This window comes from Pinus tabuliformis, chromosome X (assembly GCF_031772625.1).
Source record: "Pinus tabuliformis cultivar Carrire ecotype Pingquan chromosome X, CPIR1, whole genome shotgun sequence".
NCBI classification, from domain to species: domain Eukaryota; kingdom Viridiplantae; phylum Streptophyta; class Pinopsida; order Pinales; family Pinaceae; genus Pinus; species Pinus tabuliformis.
In genome coordinates, this window is record NC_142308.1 from 48,677,521 (window position 1) to 48,704,555 (window position 27,035).

Sequence of the window (27,035 nt, forward strand, 5' to 3'; positions counted from 1 at the left end):
TTAAGGTATCTGCAAAAGAATTAAGTTCAGTTAGATGAAAATTAGGGAGACAATTGATGTTTGTGGCATAAAATATTAAATCAATTGCAAAGAAATTTGCAACAATGGGAAAATTTCAAAATCATCTTGAAAATGTCCATGTGTTTGAATTTTCTATGTTGACGATAGTTTTCCAGAAATTACTAATCCCAATCACAAAGTTCTTTATGATATTCTCGACGTTCCTTTTTGGTTTTTAAATTTTGGGATTGGATGCGAGCCAATTTTCAACGTACTTTTAATTTTTTTTTTTTCTTTTTCTTTTCCCGAACAGACGCGACGGTCCTTTTTGGTTTTTAAATTTTGGAATCGGATTCGAGCCAATTCTCAACGTTTTTATTTTTAATTTTTTATTACGCGAGCCAGGGTTGGAAAATAATTGGAACTCCTCCATCAAGCTTATTCTGCAGTACAGTACATGACCTTTCGGTGCCTGCATAATCGAATCCTTTCTGCCCATTTCTCAACGCTATGGGCAGAAAATGGTAAATACCATACAACTGTTGTTTGTATGTTGCATAAAAACGTGAAATCAAATTTAGAAGTTTTTAAATCTTTTTAAAAAACCAATTTAGATTAATAATTTGTTTTAAGGGGGAATTTATTATAATTTAATTGTCAAATCAGCAGTGAGTACCGTCATTTCTTGTTGCTAACTGTGAATGTAAATTCATCATTTTTATTCAAGAAACCCCAGGTCCCTTGGGATAACTTTCTGGCTGTTAGTAAAAGGGCAGACTCTCATTTCTGCCAAATGTTTCTGGGTTTTGGGCTGATAACCTGTTTTCTTTTGTCCAGAGAAAACAAGTTTTTAACCAAATAAAAGCAATTAGCAGAATCAGGTTAATGTTGTTATTATAAAATTAATAATAAAATATATGTATTTTTCTTAAATCAATTTTATATTATTATATGTTTAAAATATTGGTGGTCAGTAAGGGCAGGTTTTTATTTTTGCCAAATGCTTTTGTGTCTTAGGTCTTGGGCGGATAACCTGTTTACAAACTTTTAACCAAATAGAAACAATCAGCCGAATCAAGTTAATGTTGTTATTATAAAATTAATAATAAAATTTATATATTTACATAGCGGCAGTTATTGTGTTTCACATTTTGATTAAAGTGAATAAAAATATATGAAATTGAGGTGAATAGGAAAATTATGAAAATTTGAAAATCTTGATTAAGATAAATAACTACTTAAAGTTTGTAGCAAATATTTAAATGTTTTTATCAAAAATATAGTTTTAAAAAATTATATGATAATTAATTGTTTTATTATTCATAATAATTATGAGTTATTAAGAATCTATAAAAATATTTGAGTATGTGAATGGTCTTATTATTCTTAATAATTATGAGTTATTAAGAATATATAAAAATGATCTTCTTCTCAAATTAATTTTAAATGCTTAGTTATTTTATATAAATTAGTGATATGAAGTTCCTAATGAGTGTTTCAAAACTTTTTGTAGGTTAGATACATTTTTTTTATAAAGGATTTAACGTTGTTGTTGATAAGATTAATAATATTATTTTTGAATTATACAACATTATTATTAACTTTAATGGTCTATTTGATTTTTTTATTTTATTTATGAAGCTAGGAAGCTATACAGGTTATTAATATTGAATGTTAGCCTGAGATTGATCTTTGTTTATTTCTTTACTAAATTTTATGAGAAAACCAACTAAATGGCTATGGATTCACCATTCTCTCGTGTGAAGTTATATCTCTCAAACATAAGATTTAGAAAGGATTTTTCAAGACACTAATTAGATCTAGCGGTATGGAAGGGAAGAATTATATATATTTATTTATCAAGAAAATAGTTAATTGGAACATCCAATTTACTATGGAGTTCGAGTTTAAAGAGAGTGAGAGTATCTTAATTTCTTGATATAAGGATGATCAAGAAGAAAAATGAGATATTATCCCACTAATTATTTAAGAAATCCACCCATATTGAACAATATCTTCATGCAAACTCACTTCATCACTCAGTGCAAAACTTGACATCTTTAGCATTTTAGCTACTAGAGCCTGTAGAATCTCTGGAAAGAGATTACCTTTTTTGTTGATTTTTGTAGCTAGAGCATGTACTTTTGTACTCTTCTAGCCATATGTCTTGACTACAAGGACATTGTTTTTCCTCTTTAGGAGCTTGCATGCAACATGCAAAGTGAGTTTCATGCATGTGGATGTGTTGCATGTGATATGCATGACATGTGTATGTAAAGCAAGCTAAATTTATGATTTGAACTTGAGTTAAAGTAAAGAAAGCTAAAGATAGGAAATTTAATTAAAGTTAAGTTACTTATCTTTAGTTAACTTGACAATCTAATTTTGACCGTCAATCTTAGCTTAGGAAAGTTATAAATTGAGCCTAAGTGTTGAGGCTAAAACACAACAATGACACTAGCCTTAGGCAGAGGAGTGTGATACTCTAGTGTGTCGGGTCCGAGGAAGGTGCAAGAAGCAACGAGGGAGACAAATCCAGATCAATCGAGGAAGATTGAAGGACAAATTTAGGGCTTGATCAACTGGATAACTCTAGGTTTATTGCTATATATGTAATTCCTCAGTTGGAAAATTATCCCAAGATGAGAGCCCAAGTAGGTTATGAGTGATTTTAATGAAGAATTGATTTGTTGGGCATAAATTTGTGTGTCTAATTGTGATTCAAATCATGTAATTTTCTTCTGCTGAATAATTTTGTTAGGAACCTAGCTGTGTATTTGTTTAATAATTTATCGCTTGGAGTTAAATACTAGGTGTTGGGTTTGTGTACAATTTAATATGGTGCCAAAGCTAACACTCTAAATCAATCTCATAATCACAGGTGTCAAGTTTATACCAGATCATCGAAGCTAGGTTTGGTCGCGATCGTATAAACAATTTTTTTTAGGGCCAAAGTAAATCTACTGAACAATCGAAAGGAAATTTTTTTCAAGCCATTTTTTACTTGGCACACTTTTTATTTAAAGAAAAACAAGTGGGGCTCATGGTCAACAAGGTTGATGACCCACTTCGCTATCGGAGCAGTCGGCCACTGCCAAGATTAGCTGGGCGACTGGCGTAGCAAGATCGCTCAACCAACAACACTTTGCACAAAGGGTTGTAGATTGTGGATAGAACAAGGCAAGCAACACGACAATGACATAACCGCTAAGAGTGGCAGGTTGGGGAGAAATCAACATGCAAGCGGAGAGCCGTGAAACGACAGACTAGAGCTCAGGGAGATGGTTGTGGGTACAATTTGAAGCTGTGTGGGAAGTGGCCAATAAGATGTCAAGATAGCTATCAATTGATGGCAATGCTGGTAGTGCCTAGCAAAAGGTACAAAGGATAGTACTAGCAACTAGCAGGATTGGCAGAGCTCATCCCTCAGAGGGAGAGAGGGAGATACTACCAGTTGGGGGATTGGAAACATAGTTTGTGGGTGTTTCAAAGGACCAATATAGACCCACAACTGTGTTAGAAGGACTTAACACAAGATCAATGATAGTGACAAAGATTGAGCAAAATGCTTTGAAGATTGAATTGATATGGGGGACTTAGTGTTATAATCTGGAAGATGGGAAACATGCCTCTTCCAGATATGTTAGGATCAGTTGGTATGAGCTAACGTTGATGGATGCTCAGGAGCCGTCTCCTAGGAGCATGGTTGGAAGGATTAGGTCTTCATATTAGTTTCTGAAGCAAGTAGCAGGGAAGTCTTCTAGTTCAGAGGGAGAAACTACAACAACGGATGATGTGGTGGGATTAAAGACAAATCTAGGTGGAGGATGTTTTTCCAGAAGTACCTCCTTTGCTAAGAGGGGGTGTTGTTTTTTGTAGCTTGGATGGATACTTTTGTACCTATTGAAGGTCTTCTAGCCACGTGTCTTGAGTAAAAGGATCTTGTTTTTCCTCTTTAGGAACTTGCATGTGGCATGCAGAGTGTGCAAGCGAATTTCATGTATGCGGATGTGTTGCATGTGACATGTATGAGATGTGCATGTAAAACAAGCTAAATTTATGACTTGTACTTGAGTTATAGTAAAGAAAGCTAAAGATAGGAAAGCTAACTAAAGTTAAGTCACTTATCTTCAGTTAACTTGACGAGCTAATTTTGGCCATTAATCTTAGCTTAGAAAAGTTATAAATTGAGCCTAAGTGTTGAGGCTAAGACACAACACACTAGTCTCAGGAGGAGTGTGATACTCTAGTGTGTTGGGTCCAAGGAAGGTGCAAGAAGCAGTAAGGGAGACAAATCCAAATCAGTTGAGGAAGATTGAAGGACAGATCTAGGGCTTGATCAACTAGATAACTCTAGGTTTATTGTTGTATATGTAATTCTTGAGTTGGGCCATTATCCCAAGAGAAGAGCCCAAGTAGGTTTTCAGTAATTTTAATGAAAAAATGATTTTTTGGGCGGGAATTCGTGTGTCTCATTGTGATTTAAATTGTGTAATTTGCTTTCATTCAATTTTATGTGATAGGAACTTAGCCATGTATTTGTTCAGTTATTAATTACTGGGAATTAAATACTAGGTGTTGGGTTCGGGTAAATTCTAACATTCTTTAATCTTCAAGAATGGTGGTACAAGCTTAAGCATATGTTAAAAAGACAATTTAGAAATTTGAAAGCAAATATTGGAATAGGGAAGAAGAGATCTTTGTCTTTATGTATATCCAAGGTGTTACAAATAAGATAAAGATAATTCTTAAATAGGAAGAAAATCATCAAAACTCATGAAATGATGAGAATAATAATAAAATCAATAAAATACCCAATTGATCCATGTCATAAAAAATGTGTACATGGGATTGGGAAATTATAAATAAGATAGGTTGGTCAATGATTTTAATTAAGGATTAAAAAGCATGAAGTTAACTTAGGGTTGGATGGCTCTACACCTCTATTCTCACTAAGAACTCTTTACGCACTAAATATATCTCGAAAAAATCAGGGTTTTCATAAAAAGTGATGGTTACCCTAAATGTAAGTTTAGAGAGCCCATGGATATTGTTAAGCATCACCAAAATTTGAATAAAGAAGGGGAGGTGATTATTCACAAGACCTCATTACTTAAAAAAAATGAAATGACTCTAATTATTAATAGACAACGATGTTGTAAAATATTATGTAATGTATTGCTATGCTCATTTGGTCAAATTATTTAAAATAAAATTCAAATTAAAAAATAATAATTATTAAGATAAGTTTGAGTTAGTCATTTGATGGGTTTACCAATAGTAGTTTACAAGCCCATGGTATTGCACATCCCATGGTATTTGTTATGATGAAGTGTATTGAAAGGCTTGAAGAAATCCATTATGGAATGCAATAGTACCAACTTAGATCCATTTTAACTCCAGAGTTTATTCTTAGTAGATATCTAGGCTGGTTATAAGTCAAATAATTTTAATGATAATAAAAAATATTAACCACTAAAACAACAACAATAATATTAATACAAATATCATCAATAATAATAAAATAGTAATCTAATAATGAATATCAATAATTATTACACCATGTTTATTTTAGAATAGTGTTTCTAGAATTTTAATTTAATTATTAATAATTATTAAGTGGATAGTAAGAATATAACCCCCATAGAATATTCTTAGTAGTATACACAATCAAAGGTTAAGATTTATCTCCTCATGCCCATTTTTCCCTCTTAATTAAATTAGTTAATTAAAAAAATATCATATGAACAAGTGTCATATGAAATGAGATATGGTTTTTTGGACATGTTGTATTGTAATGTCAGCCCACAGTGTTATAAAAAAACCAATTTATAAATTAAGAATCTCCATGGTAAAGCTAGGTGAATCTCCATGGTTATATATTAATTCTTTTTATAATAATAAATAATAATAATAATAAATCTATACTTTAGTTATTTTTTATGATTTTTTTAATTGTAGCAATTTGATGTCTATCAAAATTTATATGACTATGCTAATATATTTGAATATCATATGACCAACGTAGATCGATCTTAACTCTAGGTCTATCAAGCCCGGAGAGGAATCAAATATCTCCAGGTGCAAAATTTTCCTTGAGTTTTGCACGCGAAAAAGAGGTTTAAAAATTGAATTTAAGGAAATGTTTGCACCTCGAGGGATTTGATCGTTGCCCGGAGAGGAATCAAATATCTCCAGGTGCAAAATTTTCCTTGAGTTTTGCACGCGAAAAAGAAGTTTAAAAATTGAATTTAAGGAAATGTTTGCACCTCGAGGGATTTGATCGTTCTTGGTGCTTCATAGATCCAGAGTTAAGATGGATCTAAATTGGTTTACATAATAGATAATTATACAAAAACAAATCATAAATTTTCAGACATAAGGACTATAAATACATGAATCAAAATCATTAAAATGGGATTCCTAATTTTTTCTTAAAAAATTGCCTATAAGAGATACAAAAATAAAGCCCAAGTTTTTAGCATAAGGACCATTCACAAAATTTTAAAGGAAGAAATTAATACACTTTCATAAAAACACTCTCTTGCTGGCGGACGACAATAAATAGATGCATTTTTGGTCTAAGAATTTCTTTTATTTACATAAACCAAACTCAAAAGATTTAAAATATAATTTAAAAAGAAAAAGAAAAATAAAATAACTCAGGTTTTTATTTTTATTTTTAAATTAAGAAAGTATAACGAAAAAATTTATCAAAAATTTCCTAGGCATTTCTGATAAAAAAATAAAGCCTAATTTGGTGTTCTGCAAGGGAAGGCTTATGTTTACCAATAATAGCCACTTGTGAGATTGACAACTCAAAGTGGTAATCCCTGAATCACTTCGTGTGAATCTTCTGTGCCTATATATATATATATCTCATATAAAAGACTTCAAATCTAAAATTTAGCACAACAAATTGACACATGGTTGACTATAAAACACTCTCATGCTGGAGGACAACAATAATTATACAAAATCAAAGCTTAAATTCTTAAACATAAGGACTAGCCACATGTGATATTGACAAATCAACGTCCTAATCCTTGAATCACTATGTGAATTTTCTAGTCTATAAATAGATCTTAGACAAAAAGATTCAAATTTGGCACCACAAATTAACAATTGGTTATTTTTATGTCCTAAAAATTCATTAGAATTTTATTCCTTTAAATAGGCTACATTACGGAAGAACATGATGGGAAAAGCCATGGGTTGTGAAATCGTGAATCAAAATGTTTACATAACAATAAATTGACTATTTTATTATATATATATATATAGGCTGGATTAGAGAAAAATACCATAGGAAAAAACCATGAGTTGTAAAAACTATATATATATATATATATATATATATATATATAAAATAGGCTGGATTAGAGAAAAATACCATAGTAAAAAACCATGAGTTGTAAAAACTGTAAGTCAAGCTATTTTATTTTTTATTGTATTTTACTTTATATTATTCTCTTATTTTAACTTTGATCAAATCGGCTACCACTATTTTTTTTAACAAAGTCAGATATTTGATTTTCATTCCAAAAAAAAGGGGAAGCAACACTTCCCATTACAAAAATGCTGAAGAGATCAAGGAAGGAGAGGAAAACAAATTCCTTGAATCTTATTTTTTCGCTGTTGAGTTAGCTTCGTAAGTTCCTAATTTGCTTACATCACCTAACTTATAGATCTTGACAAACTGATGTAGCAGTAATTTACATTTGCATCTCATAACTGGATATGAAGATTAAATGTATGCCTAGATTTAAAAATCCCTTTTGGCTAGGAGCAAAAATGGTTCTGTTGTGCTAAATTTTTTATTCCTTTTATTCCCGATTGATTATTTTCTCCTCTTGTTGTTGATTTATGTTGCTACGATCCAAGGTGTTGGAGCTTTCCCAGAGCTTCTTTGCAATGTATGCCCGCAGAAAGGTGACAATGTTCTCCAGGTGGGCACATATGTTATTGAGATTTTAAAAATCTTCACGACGTTTGCTGAGTTGTTGAAGTATGAAAGCATTCTCCAACCTGGTCTGGTTTCGCAACTGTTCATGCATTGATCTAATATATTCCAACACCACTTTGTGTGCTTTACAATGGGAGCAGGGTTGTATCTTCGGGAGGTTATCCATCAGATCCATTTGGTAAGTAGAAGGAGGGCAGAGAGAGAACGCCCGACCAACACAAGGGGAGAGGGACACAACACAAGGGGAAGAGGAGCAAGGGAGCGTAGAGCAGGGGATAACACAACATAAGAGGAGAGGGACGAGGCAGAGGGGGAAGAACAACACTAGAGGAGGAAACACAACCCTGGGGAGATGAGAGGAGGCATAGAAAAATAGAGGAGGATCAAACGAGAAGCCTAAGGGTTAGAGGAGGAAGTATCACGAGGAGGATGGGAAGCAGAGGGAGCAGAGAAAAATGTATGAGGAAAGACGTTGATCGAAATGGATAAAAGAGCTAAGGAAAAAAGAGATTGCATTAGGATAATGGAGTTGACAGAGGCAGGTAGGTACAAGATTTTGAGGGAGATTTCCCATAGCACGAGGAGGATATTCAGAGGAAGATAAAGATTGGAGGATTTAGGGAATGATTTGATTGGAGACTTCATTATCTATTTTTATTTCTCCCTGGGGAAGAGCTACTGCATTGTTTGCATATATGTCAGCAACCTTATTGTTTTCTCTCAAAATGTGATAGAAGGTGACATTTCCCAAATTTTTCAATTGGAGATGGATTCTCGATGTTATTTTCCTAAGACCAATGTTTTTCGGCCTTGCATTCTTTACCATTTGTTGGATAAGGATTGAAGAATCTCCAAAGATGACAAGATTCAAATAATTTTTCCTATTTAGGATTTGAGATCCCAAAAGAAAGCCATATGCTTAAGCTTTGTTGTTGGATTCTGCTCTAAGACCCCATTCGAAAACTGTCACATTTTTCTTTTCTTGATCCATTACATAGCCACCAACTCCTGCTCTTCCAGGATTGGATTTTGAAGCCCCATCAAAAAATAAGCATGGCCTCTTTAGAGTACTTAACCACAACATAAACTCCTTTTCTTTCAGGTGAATTTTCCAATTTTTGAATTTAATTGGTGCTATTCTAAGAGGACTTCTAATGTTCTGAGGCCTATCTGAGACAAAATTCATCCATATTTTTTCTTCATGTTGGAGGAGATTGTAATCTAGATTTTTCACTCATTTTGCAAAAAGGAATTCTGCTGCTAGCCCCCAAGTTTTGGCAAGAACTTTTTTCTAGCAAGCCAAATTTGCCAACATAAAAAAGAGGGAAGGCTGATCTAGAACCTCTTTATCAAGTTCTTGTTTTTTAAGGAGTATGGGTAATTGTCTTTCCAATTTGAATAGAATTCAGTGATGGTGAGATTGATATTAATGGTTGCTTCAATTGGGCAGACCAACAAGGTCCAACATTCTTTAGCAAATTTGTAGCCTAAAAATAGATGTTGAATAGTTTCTTCTTCTTCTTTGCATAAGGGACAACGAGAGGGATCGAGAATGCCTTTTTTCTTAAGGTTTTATGCTATAAGAATCTTCCCTTTTAACATGGTCCAAATGAAAATTTTAATTTTTGGAAGACTCTCAATCTTCCAAACTGTTTTCCAAAGAGACCAATCTTGATGATCTTATTTTTCTTGAAGCTTTGCATACCCTGATTTTACAGTAAAATATCTTGCATTTGGATTCCATTTGAAGGGGTCTTGCTGTCCATAACTGATAGGTGCTGCATCTTTGAGATGAAATAGGAGGATGTCCCATTTAGGTTTGAGATCCAGGGAGAAAGATGGAGGAAGCCAATGTTCCCAAGAATTATCATTCTGATTCCATTCTGATATTTGTTCCAGGGAGCAGATTCCCTTATTAATCATCCAAGTTTTAAGGTCCTGAATTCCATGGAGATCTAAGAGAGGAGGATTTCCCATTATATTATCACTCCAAAGGTTTATGTCCTGTCCGCCCCCTGGGATTCTTGATGTGTTTTCTTTGACAAGAGGGAGGGATTTTTTGATTAATTTTCAAATTTGAGAGCAAGGTTTAGTGGGAATTTTCCCAGTGAGAAAGGATTGGTGAGGAGAGTTAAGATATTTTTCCTCCAAAACTTGCTTCCACCAAGTGGACTCTCTTGTTATAAATCTCCAAATGACCTTAGCTCCTAAGGCTATATTCATTAATCCAGGAAGGCAAATAGAGATTCCTCCTTTTTTAAATGGAGAAATTACTTGGTTCCATTTTACCAAACTGATTTTTTTTTGTTTCATTCTTGCCTCTTTGCCATAAAAAGTTCATGATTTATTTCTATTTGCTTGTGGACTCCAACAAGGGCATGAACAATAACAAATTGGTAGAGAGGAAGAGTAACTTATACAAATTTATTTAGCGTTATCCTCCTTGCAAGGTTAAGCCATAGGCTTCCCTATTTTTGATTTTTCTTCATTTTTCTATATAGTTTTTCCATATTTCTGACTTCATAATTTATTTTGTAATGGGAAATCCCAAGTACTTAAAATGATCCCAATTTTCTTGGAAATGAACTCCTAATATTTGGGATATATGCTGAAGAGTTCTTGCAGGAACATTCCATCCATATATATTACTTTTTGAGTTGTTTAGGAGGCAACCTGAGACCTCCAAAAAACTATCTAGGATGCTTTTGAACCTTCTAGCCACAATACACGAAGCACCTCCTAAGAGTAAGGTGTCATCAACGAATAAAGGGTGATTAATACTCTTGACACCTTTGTTGAAGAATAATCAGTGATAGAGCCATTCCTCCTACATTGTTCCAAGTTCCTTCTGAGAGATTCAACCATTATTATGTAGAGGAAAGGGGAGAGTGGGTAGCCCTGTCTTAATCCTCTTGAGCTTTGAAAAAAGAAACTAGGCCTTCCATTTATAAGGGGGGCAATTCAGGGGCCTATAATGCAGGTTTTTATGAGGTTTATGAATTCGGGAGAAAAGCCAAATTTTTGAAGAACAACTGAGAGAAAGGAGAGGTTGACTCTATCAAAGGAATTGGCCATATCAAGTTTCAGTATGAAGCCTTGTTCTTTTCTTGCTAATATTGAATGGATAGCTTCTTGAATGACCATTATGTTGTCGACAATTTGCATGTTGGGGACAAAGCCTCCTTGATTTTCGGAAATCAAGTTGGGGAGAAGAGGTTTAATTCTATTGGCCAATATCTTGGATATTATTTTGTATGAGGAGTTGCAAAGAGATATGGGTCGAAAGTAGTGAAAGGAGGAGGGTTTCAATTATTTAGGGATAAGGGCCAAGTAGGTGGGGTCAGTGAAGCCACCTATTTTTTTTTGAATACCCACCTTATCATCTTATGAAGGTATTTTTTTATAGTCAACCAGAAGGAGTGATAGAAAGATATGGAAAATCCATTAGGGCTCGAAGATTTATCTGGTTGGAGATTCCATGTGGCTAACCGTAGTTCTTCTTCATCCACTTCTTTTAATATTTTTGAATTTGTCTCTTCAGAGATTTTTTTGGGAATATAACTTATAAATTCTTCATAACTTGGATTTACAGGATCAACTGTTAGCAAAATTTTGTAATGCTGATGAGATTCTTTTTTTAGATCCTCTTGTCCCTTGATTTCTATCTCTCCTTCTCCTTTTATTGATTCTATATGGTTTTTTATTTTTCTCATTTTTGTGGTATTATTAAAAAAGGCGGTGTTTTGATCACCTACTTGAATCCACAAATTTCTGGATTTTATCCTCCATATCTCTTCATCTTTTCTATTATTTTTATATATTTCCCAGTGTAGTTCTTTCTCTTTCAACTGCTTTTCTTTTGTTACTTCTCCTTATTCTATTTTTTTTTGCACTTGTTCAAGCTCTCTCTATAGCTCAATTTTATTTTGATGAGGTTCTTTGTAGTGTGCTATGACCGAGATTTTTAGCTTTTTTTTGTCTTTTTTTAGATTTGCCTCCCATACAAAATTTTGAGAGCCATTTATACTTTGTTTCCATAATGCTATGACCATCAATTTGACATTTTCGGGTGGCCCAAAGAGGATTGTATCAGAATGGAAGGGGGCCCACATTTTCACTTTCTCCAAGTTTGATTGCTATAGGCTTGTGATCTGAAGTTGCTGAAGAGATAATCTTTGAAATTATTGCGCTATAGTCTGATATGACACTGTCTTGGATAAGAAATCTGTCTAGTCACTCTTTAATGTTGCCCAGTCCTAACCTTTTGTTACTCCATGTAAATTTTCCATTTTTTGGGACTATGTCCATTAGATTGTGCTTCTCTATGATATTTTCAAGGATATCCCTGAAAGGATTTGCCTGGTAGCAACCACCTTGCTTTTCATCAACATTTAGAATCAGGTTTAGACCCCTCCTATTATATTATTAATGCTCAATTCCAGGTTTAAACTATCATTTAAGGAATGCCAACAATTCTCCTTATCTCGATAGTGAGAGGGGCATAGATGTTGTAGAGGCAAATTTGATACCCAATGTTTTTATTTTTTAGATCAAATTTGATCCAATGTAGCTCTTTGAGATGGGATAATAATTCCCAAGTGGACTGGTTCCACATTGTGAAAGTTCCATCTGAAGCTACTATAGATTTTACTGATATTCCTTCATAATATTTTGTTTTTTGAATTATTTGAGTCATTTCTTGTTCAGAGGACTTGGTCTCCTGGACTAGAAAGAAGTTTGAACATTTTTATTTTAGAAGATCTTTTGCTTCATTGATTTTCGAGGGATGCCCAAGGCCCCTACAATTCTAGGAGACCATATACATTATTTACTTTGATTTGAGGCATAGGGACCCTTTCCCTTGAACTTTCTGCTTATTTTTTTTGATATATGTTTCCATTGGTTGTTGGGTTCCCATTGCCATTTCTTTTATTGTTGCTCCATCCCTTAATTCTTTGTTGGTCTTCCTTCCAGACCTCTTGTGACTATCATAGAGAATAAGTGTTGAGTGTGTGTTATATTCTTTCCATGACTAGCCCCTATATTAGGTGGGCAAACCTACCTATGGTTTTGTGGATGGGTTTTGTACATGGTTTTTGGCATGATGGTTTTTTGCCCATGGTATCTAGTAGATCCGATCAAGGGAACTATGGCTATGTTCTAATCCAGGGGTAATGAATTGGGGTTTATGAATGCTTCGACATGCATATATATGTGTTGTAACATTGAAAGGAATATAATGAAAAATCAATATGGTAGTCTTGGTTTTAGGATTTAGGGGAAAATCTCTGTGTATATTTGCTTTATATTTTATGTTCTCGCCATTATTTATTTTCTGTTTCTAGAATTCGAATGGATGTAATTTCTGTATAGGGTTAAAACCTATAATAAGAGAGTCCTTAGATTGATTTCTGGTAAGAATCCTTTCAAAGGGAGGAGGAAGAGGACACAAGGGGGGGATAGAGGAGGGAGCCAGAGGGGAGGGAGGTGGAGAGGGAGAGGGATCAACGAGTTGAGGGGGAAAATCTGGTCTAGATAGGGAAGGATCGAGAGGGGAATCTAGAGAGGCAAAAGGATTGGAATCAGAGGGGAAAATGGGAGGGGAGGAGGAAGGAGGGGCACCCCTAGGAATGGGAGTAGAGGAGGAGGGGGTGGAAGGCTTGGAAGACTTGGATCTAGACTTATTAATTTTTGATTGGTACCCATTAAGGGTCTTGAGATTCTATTATTTCTTCTACTTCTTTCTTTGAACATCTATTTGCAAAATGACCATATTCATGACATACCTTACATTTGAAAGGAATCTGCTTGTAATCCAGCTATTGTATATGAGTCCATTGATCTACCTTTATTTTCACTGCTTATAGAAGCCCTTTTCCAAAATCGACTTCCACACATATTCTAACACATGCATGCATGTTTTCTTTTGGTTCACTTTGATCAATATATTTCCCAACAACATTTCCTATTGCTTTCACATATTCATCTCTGTAAAAATCTCTGTTTTCCCACCCCGGTTTTCAGTTTCTCCTTATTTCTCCCATGTAGTTAAATGCCCATTCCCATAACCATACATTTAACAGACTGAAAAAAATAAATATTGCTGAAAACACAAATTCTGGAAATTTTTCAGAATGCTGGAAATTGCAGAATTAAAAATCAACAATCAAAACAACCATTAAAACACATTAAAACACTGATATTTTTGGTCAACTTGACCCTGGAAAAACCCCCTACAACTCTTGGGGAAAACCAGTTTGAGAGCTCTTCTTTATTTATGAAAATTGCCTTTTTACAGTGAGAATTATTTAGCAAAAAATCAGCAAGCAAATTTACAACTTATCTCCTTTCCCGTGCCTCACAACAATCTGGAAATTACAGCAAACAGGACAGCAATAAATGTTGTACGGCCTCCGTTTTGTGTGCAGAAAAATCAGCAAACTGCTCCTCGATTTTTGTGCAAAAATCTGCCTTTCACTATGTGCTGAATCAGCTGTACAAATCTACTCAACTGCTGCCTTGGAATGTGTGCCAAGCTGCTGTCTCCTTCTCCTCCCTGCTCAGAAATCTCTCTTGCTCTCTTGCTCTCCTTCTCCCAATCTGCTCATGAAAGAATGAATGACCTTTTCCTCCTTTTCCTCCTTTAATATAACTCCAAGTGACTTTTGGGTGATCCAAGTGACTTTTGGGTGATCTCTAAATCCAATGGCTGAAATAGATTTAGATCAATGGCTGAGATTAAATGCTCATTTAAATCTCACTTTCTATTTTTTAATTCACCCCACTTTAATAAAGACCCACTTAGTCATTTATTTCCAAAGTCACTTTTCCTTTCTAATTTTTCATTTACTTTATAAAAGTTACTTTAAAATTAGACTTAGTAACTTTATCACTTAAAGTCACTTTTAAATTAGATTTAACTTTATAAAATTATAAAGTCACTTTAGGAGAAAAATTAATTTTTTTGGACACTTTTCCCTAGGCCAAAGATCAAAGCCTAAGGGAACCACCTGTCCTCCGGTACCAAATTTCAACACTCCCTCTTACCGAGGAAGGTGTTCCTCACCACACCCATCTTGTCTCTGAAGTAGACATGCTTGCCCCGTGGTAAGGCTTTGGTAAGAATATCTGCAACCTGCTCATCAGTGGAAATATACTCAAGTTTCACAACTCCCTTCTGAACATAGTCTCTGATGAAATGATATCTGATCCCGATATGCTTTGACCTGTCATGAAATACTGGATTCTCCGTGAGTTTAATGCAACTCTGATTATCACAGTAAATCATTGAAGGTCTCAACGGCTGACCAAATAAGCCAAACAACATCTTGCGAAACCAGATGGCCTCACAACTAGCTAGACTGGCTGCCATATACTCTGCTTCCGCTGAACTCAGTGCTACTGACTGCTGCTTCCGGCTGAACCATGACACTACTGCTGAACCCAACCCAAAACAACACCCTGAAGTGCTCTTCCTATCAGAAGCACAACCTGCCCAATCAGAATCAGTGTATCATGCCAATCTCACTCCATCTCCCTGCTTGTAGTCCAGACCATAATCCACTGTCCCCTGCAAGTACCGCAAAATGTGTTTTGCAGCCACCCAGTGAACCTTCCTAGGCTCACACATAAACTGACTCATCGTGTTGACTGCAAAACAGATATCTGGTCTAGTGTTGACCAAATACATCAAGGAACCAATCAGCTGCCTGTACAATGTGGGATCCACCAACTCGGAATCCGAAGCATGAAGCTTCTTCCAGTTGGTGATCATCGGTGTCGACATGGGTCTACAATCCTCCATGTGGAATCTACTAAGGATGTCCACAATATACTTCCCCTGCCCCAGGAAGAAATGCCCCTCCTCCTGCCACACCTCCAAACCCAAAAAGTAATGCATCAGGCCGATGTCCTTCATCTCAAACTCCGCCGCAAGATCTCTCTTGCAGTGCTCTATGAGTCTCTCTGCACCTGTAATGATCAAGTCATCCACATACAACACCAGAATGAGAGGCTCCTCACCAATCACAATAAAGTAAAGGTTCGGATCTGCCTCACTCTTTGTGAAACCCATCCCCTACAAGTATGTATCTATCCTGGAGTACCAAGCTCTGGGAGCTTGCTTCAGGCCATAAAGGGCCTTCTTCAGTCTGCACACATGGGACTCCTTCCCATGCACCTCAAAGCCCTGTGGATGCTCAATGTACACCTCCTCCTGTATGAAGCCATTGAGAAATGCGGTCTTCACATCCATCTGGTGGATCTTCCAACCCATCTCTGCTGCTATCGATATAATGGAGCGGATCGAAGTATATCGAGCCACGGGAGCGAAGGTCTCCTCATAATCAACTCCCTCTACCTGGGAGAACCCTCTAGCCACAAACCTCGCTTTGAATTTCTCTATGCTGCCATCTGCAGCATGCTTTACCTTGTAAAGCCATCTAGAAGTAACCACGGATTTGCCCTCAGGCCTCGGCACCACCTCCCAAACATCATTCTTCATGATAGAAGAATACTCCTCCTGCATGGCCTCTCTCCAGACCTGCTGGCTAGCTGCCTCCTCATAGCTAGAAGGCTCAGAGTCAAGGATGCTGGTAACCATCGCCATATAGCTACAAAACCTCTCAGGTGGTCTACTCTCTCTGACCGGCCTCTTCGGCTCAGCAACAGATGTGGCATCTCTCAAGGTGTCCTGAAGCCACTTGGGCTTCCTCTTCCCTGAGCATGCTTCTCCCATATGAGAATGAAACTTCTCCTCCTCATCATCATCAGTAGCCTGAACTCCTGACTGTCTGTCTGCTGTCCTCCTGCCTGCACCTGAACCTGTAGAGGCTGAGGTACCGTGTGAACTGTCCATCAGTGGACTCCCTAGTGAACTGCTCTGTGAACTGCTCTGCATGCTGCCCGGAGCACCACCCCTCTGGCTCGGCGAGCCACTGCTCACTGATGGACCTGACATCCTCATGGATGTACCTCCGGATCCTCCTGATCCCTGCCCACTGGATCCCTATGACTAACTCAACTGCTGCTGAGGGTCTGGCTGATCCAGATACTCTAACTCCCGTGACCTCCTAAAGGCCCTGTCTTCCTCGAACTTCACATCCCGTCTGAAAACAACTCTCCTCTGTGCAGGAATGTAAATCCGAAAGGCCTTTGAGGTCTCACTGTAGCCCACAAAGATACCCTTCTCTGCGGTGAGCTCTAGTTTGGTCCTCTTCTCCTTGGGTATATAGGAGTATGTTATGTATCCAAAGATATGAAGATGACCAATATCAGGCTTCTTCCCAGAGAAAGCCTCCTCCGGAGTCATGTGCCCCAAGGCACGATGCGGACTCCTGTTCTGCAAGTAAACAACTGTGTTGCAGGCTTCTGCCCACAAGAACAATGGCAACCCCTGATCATGTAACATGGCTTTGGCAGCCCCTATGATGGATCTGTTCTTCCTCTCTGCAACTCCGTTCTGCTGGGAGTTGTAAGGAACAGTGAACTCCATCCTAATGCCTGCCTCCGCACAATAGTCAACAAACTCTCCAAGGGTGTACTCTCCTCCACTGTCCGACCTCAAGGACTTGATCTTTCGACATGTCTGAGTCTCCACAAGAGCTCTGAACTCCTGAAACCGCTTGAAGACCTCACTCTTGGTCTTCAAAAAATAAATCCAGGTCCTCCTGGAGTGATCATCAATGAATAACACATAGTACTCATATCCACTCAAGGAAACATGAGACATCCGACCGCTCACATCGGAATGAATCAAATCAAGTATCCCCGTCGCTCTGCTGTCACTGCTGGGAAAAGGGGATTTGGAAAACTTGCCCATCGCACAACCTCTGCAAGTATCAAAGTGATCAGTATTGAAATCTGGCACACCTGTAGTGATCTCCCGCAATGTCCTCAAGGCTCCATGATACATATGTCCCATCCTGCGGTGCCAAATCTCACACAGCTCAGAACTGCTCTGCTGTAGGTACTACTGCTCAATGCCAAAAGGGGTTGGAATGCAAACTTGTACACCTTTGCATGGCGTACACCTATCACTCTAGCTGAATCAGCTGGAGTGCCCCTGGGATACATCAACACCTGTCCTCCCCTGAACAGTACCTCATATCCTCTGTCCTCCAAAGCTGAGACGGATATGAGGTTCTTCCTCATCCCTGGCACATAAAGAACCTCTGACACCTTCAAGGGAGGTTTGGACTCCCTCTGAAATGTCACTGTCCCCACCCCGAATGCTCTAACAACTCTGTCATCACCGAGTACTACCTCAATATCAGTGCCACTCTCTGAAAGCTCTGAGAAGTACTCACGGACTCCTGTCATATGACGTGAAGCCCCACTGTCCACATACCAGATACCTGAAGATGCTCCGCTAATCGAGGGAAAAGCATGCTCCCTCTGAACCTGTGTGGCAGGTGATCCTGCATTAGAGGACTCACACGTAGTGAACGCAAACTCCCGGTCAAAACGACCTGCAAAGTCCTCAATCTCTACTGAAGCTGCCACGTCCTGGTTCTTCCCCTTCTTCTTCTTCTTCTCCGGACACACAACTGCATAGTGTCCCATCTTTTGACAATTCCAACACTTCACCTTGGAATAGTCCTTCTGTGTGTTCCCCTGTTTACCTTTACCTTTGCCTTTGCCCCCACCACCACTTGTGGAAGCCTGCTTCTTCCCTTTGCCTTTCTTGCCTCCTGCCACCAGTGCTACGTCCTCATCCTGCTCAACTGGCTTGGCTGCCCCGAGCTGTCCTTTCCTGATCTCTGTCTGAATGCAATCATCCCAAAACCTCTCCCATGTGGGAAGGGTCTCACGTGCACAAACCCCATCAGCAAAGTTCAACCATGAACGGGGGAGGCCATTCACTGCAATGCGCACCAACTCAGTGGATGGAATGGCCTCTCCAATCGCTGCCAGCTCATCTCTCACACTGGTAATCTTTGTGAGATATCCAGCTGCACTATCATTCCCCATCTTAATGTTCTTCAGCTTCTCCTTCAGGACCATCTTCCGGTTCTCATTGGTACTCTGGTAGAGATTGGACAATGCTGTCCACATCTCATGGGCATTGCTCTTTCCTCTCACATGAGGAATGCAATGGTCTTTGATTCCGTTTAGAATCAGCCTCTTACCCTTTGTTCTTCTTTTTATACTCAACCAACTGAGTAACATCAGTGGGCACAACAACAGGGTTCTGTGCGGTATGCACCATGATATCCTAGAATTCTGCCTCCTCAAAGATACTCTGCATTCTCTCCTTCCAAACACTGTAATTTGTATGCCCATCCAACCTATCCTCCACCCTCAATCCCAATGACATCCTGTTGTCCTAAAACTGAAAAATAGCACTGCTGTAGTAAAGATAAAACTGCTGTTTATGAAAAAATCAGCTTGTTGAAATTTTCTGAGTGAAAAATCAGCAACTGTAATTTTTCCTTTTGCTGTCCCAAACTGCCCTTCAGCACTCAAGCTCTGATACCATGTAAAAATCTCTGTTTTCCCACCCCGGTTTTCAGTTTCTCCTTATTTCTCCCATGTAGTTAAATGCACATTCCAATAACCATACATTTAACAGACTGAAAAAAATAAATATTGCTGAAAACACAAATTCTGGAAATTTTTCAGAATGCTGGAAATTGCAGAATTAAAAATCAGCAAGCAAAACAGCCATTAAAACACATTAAAACACTGATATTTTTGGTCAACTTGACCCTGGAAAAACCCCCTACAACTCTTGGGGAAAACCAGTTTGAGAGCTCTTCTTTATTTCTGAAAATTGCCTTTTTACAGTGAGAATTATTCAGCAAAAAATCAGCAAGCAAATTTACAACTTATCTCCTTTCCCGTGCCTCACAGCAATCTGGAAATTACAGCAAACAGGACAGCAATAAATGTTGTACGGCCTCCGTTTTGTGTGCAGAAAAATCAGCAAACTGCTCCTCGATTTTTGTGCAAAAATCTGCCTTTCAATATGTGCTGAATCAGCTGTACAAATCTGCTCAACTGCTGCCTTGGAATGTGTGCCAAGCTGCTGTCTCCTTCTCCTCCCTGCTCAGAAATCTCTCTTGCTCTCTTGCTCTCCTTCTCCCAATTTGCTCATGAAAGAATGAATGACCTTTTCCTCCTTTAATATAACTCCAAGTGACTTTTGGGTGATCCAAGTGACTTTTGGGTGATCTCTGAATCCAATGGCTGAAATAGATTTAGATCAATGACTGAGATTAAATGCTCATTTAAATCTCACTTTCTATTTTTTAATTCACCCCACTTTAATAAAGACCCACTTAGTCATTTATTTCCAAAGTCACTTTTCCTTTCTAATTTTTCATTTACTTTATAAAAGTTACTTTAAAATTAGACTTAGTAACTTTATCACTTAAAGTCACTTTTAAATTAGATTTAACTTTATAAAATTATAAAGTCACTTTAGGAGAAAAATTAAATTCTTTTGGACACTTTTCCCTAGGCCAAAGATCAAAGCCTAAGGGAACCACCTGTCCTCCGTTACCAAATTTCAACAATCTCCCCAACAATGAAGAGGGAGGTGGGGAAGACGAACCCAAACTGGAACAACATTTGGGACATCAAGCTTTGGGTCAAAATATGGGGTCCATCTGTTTAAATATAGACCTATGGTATCCATGAAATAGGGACCATTTCTGAATATTAAATCTTTGTCTTCTTTAGATTCAAAGTAGAAGGTGAAGAAGCCTCTTCCACAAATTGAATAGATATTTTCCCTTGAGTTGAGGGAGACCAGTTTCGCTCAACCCATTTTTGCACAGTTTTTGGAGAGGGCCAGAGGCCAGTCAGCTGCCCAACCAGGCCCTTCTTAGAAAGAGAGAGGGCATCCCTATGAGGCAGAGAGGGAGGAAGAACAATTTCTGGGATATCCACGAGTTTTTTAACAAATTTTGAGACAACAAGATGGTCCTGAGGAGGGCCAAGGGAGGAGACGAGGCTAGAAAAAGCTGAGGCAACCTCATAAGGGGTGGGGGGGAGCAGATGAGAAATCCCCCTCCGGATTTGACTCTGGAGGGGCCATGAGGAAAATCTACAAGGAGAGAGGGAAACCACTGGTTCGGTAGAGCGCACCGCAACGCAGATAGCTAGTTCACCATTTTTCTCGTACAAACTTGCTCTGTTATTGATTATAATTCCGACTACCACTATTACTTCAAATACAATTATTTCATAAATACCACAAACTGACCAAAATAACTTTCATAAAATAAAATTGATTTAACTATATATCTTCTAAATATATAAACTTTCACGAAATTAACATATATATTATAATTAAATATTTTATCTATATTTAATAATAAATGATTATTTAATTTTATAACATTATATATATATATATATATAAAACATTACCTTTTTATTAAAAATTTGCAAAACTTAAATGTCATCACAACCATTGCCATTATGTCATAATTGAATTTTATTTACTAGCTTGTAACTTTTTCATTTCACTCATTCATTTATTTGTATATACATATTTTTTCCTTACTATTTTATATTAAAATACGTTATATATATATATATATATATTTCATTTTCACATTTACAAAGATTTCTTTGATTGATATGATTAATATATTTTATTATAAAACACAAAATCAAACAAAAATGCAAAAAAATTCTAACTTCAATATTTTTAATGTGTTTTATTTACTTTTCTGGGTTTACAAGTCAAGCTTACAATGAGATTCTAAATTCCAATACAATTATATCGAAACTAAGGTCATGTTATACTTTCCTTTAACATTAATTGTGAAAACAACCATTTCCAACCCTGTTAGGTTGCATGGAAAATTATTGGTGTTAGAAATAACTTGATCCAGCCTATATTTGTAAAACCTGTATTTGTATCTTTCCACAAGAGTCAAGACTCATCGACACATTTTAGCTCACTAATTCCATGCCTCAAGCTCTGCTCTAAATGGGGCAAGGAAAAATGACATTTATGAAGTGTAACAAGTTACAAGGTATAATGTAGTTTTTCAGTTGGAATTTTTTTTTGGCCATAAATAATTTCGGTAGTAATGCTAATGTCAATCTATGTTATCAGTGATAATGCTAACGCTCATCTATTTAAATGGTGACAAAGAAAATGGTACGAACAACCATGTCAATAGGTTTAGAGAATCTGCAATCGAGATAAGGGTTTCCTAGTTTACCCTTAAGATATTTCACACGAGAGCTAACACCAATGGTTTGAGGGGTATAAATCAATTAGTCACATGTATCTATGTTTTTCAGGCTATTGCAATAAAATCGTGCTACGAGTTTGAAGGGAAGTTCATCGAGTATTTCCAACGGGTCACCGAGAAGCCGATCATTCCCATTGGTCTGCTTATGCAATTGAACATCGGGCCTTTGGACTCCAAGTTCTTGCAATGGCTTGGAAGGCATGCCACTTCTTCCATTTTATATGCCTCCTTTGACACCAAAAGCTTTCTTCCAAGTGAAGAGATCTGAGTGGTGGCTCTAGGATTGGAAGTGAGTGTGCCTTCTCTGCTTCCCAGTCCCTCAAGAAATCTGGTCACCCCTTTCCATGTAGTCACTCACCTTCCAGGTTCAGGCATCCCCTTCTTTGCTTCCCAGTCCCTTAGGCTATCCATTTGTTGGCAAGATTTCCTCACATCGAGAGGGTCTCAAAACCAAGGCATATCCCTGCCTCAACACTATCATATCAGTCAAGCATACTTTATGGAACTCAGTTGGCATCATTGGTGCTAGTGTCCCACAATGGCCTTGTTCCTGAAGTATCATACCAACATACTGTTGCATGCTTTAATTCCTTTTCTGCCACAACTATTCATCTTGTAGCCAAGTCCATCCACCCAACTCGACAGTTCCATGATTTCTTACATCATAGCATGTAAATCTCCATGAGTTTCATCATAAGAAATTGCAATAATTTAAATCATACCTCATTAACAACTTGTTCATGAGGTGACATTTGAAAAATTTATTTTGGTTCCTATCACAACAAGTCAAATTAGCTCATAGATCAAATCATCATAAATCAAAATATCACATCATGTTCCTAGTTGCAAATTTTCATATTGAATTAATCTTTGATTATTTCTTTTACATACACTAGGTCAGTTTCCCAACCCGACAAGTATCCAATGGTATTTTCTTTTCCCGTACACACACTGGATCGGTTTCCAAACTTGACAGGCACCCTGTTGCTTTTGTTCTCTTCAACCTCGTACAAACACTCGATCGATTTCCAACCTAAAAAGAACTCAGTGCCTTCTCTTCTCTTCAACCTCACACAAACACTGATTTGGTTGCCAATCCATAAAGAACCTAACATTTTTTCTTCTCTTTAATATCGTACACACACTGGATTGGTTTCCAACCAGGAAAGAACCCAATGCCTTCTCTTCTCTTCAAATTCAAATTTACTAAGTGGTTCATGGGACTGAAGGTGAGCACTTAGTAACAGATAAATATAAATAATCCCAACTATTACCCCAAAAATATGGGCACAACCAATCCGATAGTCTTCTATTGATAGGAATATAGGTGTATCCCACACCTTCACAGACCTAGGAAACCCCTATTTCGGGCAGTCTACCGATTCTAATCAACATAGGCCCAAACAATCCCATACCTAACTGTCCTAAACACATTAAAAACACAAGGATCTAGAAAATATCATACATTCATGTCCCAAAACAATACGCAACACATGCACGCATACACAATGTATAACACATCATATACAAATATACACATGATACAACATAATGAATACACATGGTACAACACATCACATACACATTACACAAGGAAAAATACAACATATACACAACAATGTTGAAAATCAAGAGACCACATCGTCTTTATCCATAGACACTAGGTAACACGACCTCTAGTGTATTTCCCATGCTTTACCATGTGCATTCACAATCCAAATCCGGGGTTTGTGGTTTCTTCAATTATCCATGCTTGTCGCGACTTGCCATAAATCACACTACTTTCATTCTGCTGATATATCTCTCAACATTTAGCGTTCATAATATAAACATGGGCATAATATAAGAACCATATTTACATAATACTAAAATCATACAACAACCATGAATATCTTTTCCCACTTGATTCCTCGCACAACTGAGAATCTTACATGCCATCCAAATCTATATTAAATGAATTTTAAACCATGATTCTTCCACAAGAATGACTCATGACCAAACCTATAAAACAAAATTACATTCATATATGCATATAAACATTGGTATGATCATGGACATATCACAAATTTATATATGTACATTAAGTTAAGGCTAGGAGAACCTGCTTTGTGGTATTTTCATGGCTGTCATATCAATGTTCATTATCCCATGGAATAAGCCAATCCAATTGGATGTCATAATGCTATCCACCTGTTTATAGACATAGCACACATTAATATATATATCAAATAGAGCCAGGGTTTAGAGAAATCCCTTCAGTTAGGTACAACCTGTATAGAATTCTCAATAGCAATTGGCAGTGTGGCTGAGAAATTCTTTTAGTCAAATTCCTCCCTTTACCTTTTGACCTTGTTGTTAGTACCTTTGCTTCAAACAATTATTTTTCTGTTAGTAATGTTTGCACAATTAAATTCCAACCATGCACATTTCTTCATTTATGCCTGCTATCACATTCAGGAGTAATTCTCCAAGGTATTCCAACGATGGCCCTTTTCAACCCATCTTCCCAAAATTAACATGTTTTGTCTGTGCTAATCATGTATTGCCTCTTCCATCAAGTCGTATTCTCTGTTGTGTTTCACTTAACTCTCTTACCCACCCTCCGCGACTTTCTTGCCATACCCAACAAGTTTTCCTTGAGCCCCTAGCATGATATTCAAAAGGAAAACATTTAAAAAGGAAAGTAAGGGAAACATTGAAAGTCACGACAACAATATAAAACCATAGACTAAGGAATCATGGCCATGTATTCAATTCATCAATCAAAGCAATACAAATAAATCATGAAGTCAATAATCAAGAGCATATTATGCACGAATTTAAAAATATCCCATAACAACTCAACACCATGAGTCCAACATTCAGTGAGTCCTTCATCACCATATATATATATACAAAAATCAATCCAATAATTTTCCACGGTTTATGGCAACCTTGAAGTATCATACCCCTCAATAGTTCACATGGGATCTCTTCAACACATATATGTATATATCATGGAGCTTGAGGGAATGCCCTCTCCTACTTCTTGGAATCATGCATCGCTGATTCATGTCCCTGTGGCTTGTAGGGGTTACTTTATTTATTTTTCTATTTGCTGGGGCATTCCTTTATTAAACGATTTTCTCCACAATACCAACATGAAATATCCTCTTCTTCTTTTCAGCCCCATGGGGCCTCTTCATGCCAATGTAATTTTCCTTTTTGAGGATTAATTTTGACATGCCAATTCTTGCAAATGATTTTGCAGTTCAAAGTTCCACTCAACTAGTTCTCGCCATTTCCTAGTAAGCTTTCTAAGTCCCTCCCTGCATATTTTTAGCTCATATTCCAAGTCCCTAAGCTCAACCTCCAAATTCCTAAAGGTTCTTTTCCTTTGGAGGGATGTCCTTCTTTCTCATTCTTGATGGAATTGGCCCATATCTTGCTGCACCATACCATGATACATGTTTTCTTTCACTACCATTGAATCTTGTTATTTGTTGCCACACAAACTCAACTGTTAGTGCATTAATGAAATACAATAAATAATATATCAGTTGTCCCATTTTCAGGATAAGACAAGCACATACCTTGTAGCTGTGCACACTCTTGCAAAATTTTATCAGTCACATATCTCAACCAAGATGCCATGTAAACATATATATCAAGATGGTTTTAAAAATCAGGAGTGTACATATGTGTATATATCGACATGTTTACCATCATGTCATCATAAATTTTAAAAATCAATCTCTTTACCAAGACCATCAACATTAATTAAAATCAACCTCTTTACCGAGACCACCATTTCCAAAATTTTATATAAAATTCAGCTGTTTTAAAAATTTAACTAGAATTATCAATTCTAAAGATCAACCCTCTTGCTAAGGTCAACAATAGCCATTAATTTCAACCTATTTTCCAAGGCCAACAATCATGGTATCTGCAACCTCAAGGGGGTCAGTTAGGAAACCTCATGCATCTATCATATTTATAATTTTTCCCATTTACAAAATGCACCATAGGAATTGAATGCAACCTCGAGTTAGCACATAATCATTCATTAAACTATTACACCAACATTCACCTTTCTCATGAAGATGATCAATATACAAGCCATGGTCATAGTGCTATTATCAACACCTACAATAAGAAATTATCAACCACTTGAATCTCTAATAGAGTCACAAACACTTTACCTTCATCCCATTGAGGGTCTCTATCATATAACAATCAAACCTTGGGATTTTCCCATCCATCCAACATATACATAAATATATAAATTCAATCAATAATAGCTATGCTATGCAATACAAGAAATACATGGATTTCCCCAATCCCTTATGCCATATAAGCATTCACATGCACATGCAAACAATAAAAATACATACATACATACATAATTGTGTGTGTGTGTATTTGATCGAAAGAAACAACTATGCCATCCAACATAGGGACTAACATTAGATTTTTTTTCAACAAAATCAATCATACCAGAGAATCTTTGCAACCAACATAAAAATCACAATAAAATGCTATAAATAACATAAAATCTTATTTAAATTCAACTACAACACTCAGAGCTAGATCCACCGTAGCTCCAAAGATCCAAGCATTGGATCTACTACTCTGTTAAGTTGTATAAGGGAAACAATTTATCCCCAAGGTCTAGGGTTGAAACTTTCTCTACACTTCTTCTACGATAGAGCCCATCCAATCCAAGTGTTGAACATGGAAGCTTTGATACCGCTTTGTAGCATATCCCCTTACTATCCCTCACCCCCACTAAAGGGATAAGTAGGTAGTTACTGCGATGACTCGACCTGCAATTTCTTGCTATGGAAATGGGGTCAAAATTTTTTGACCTTTTT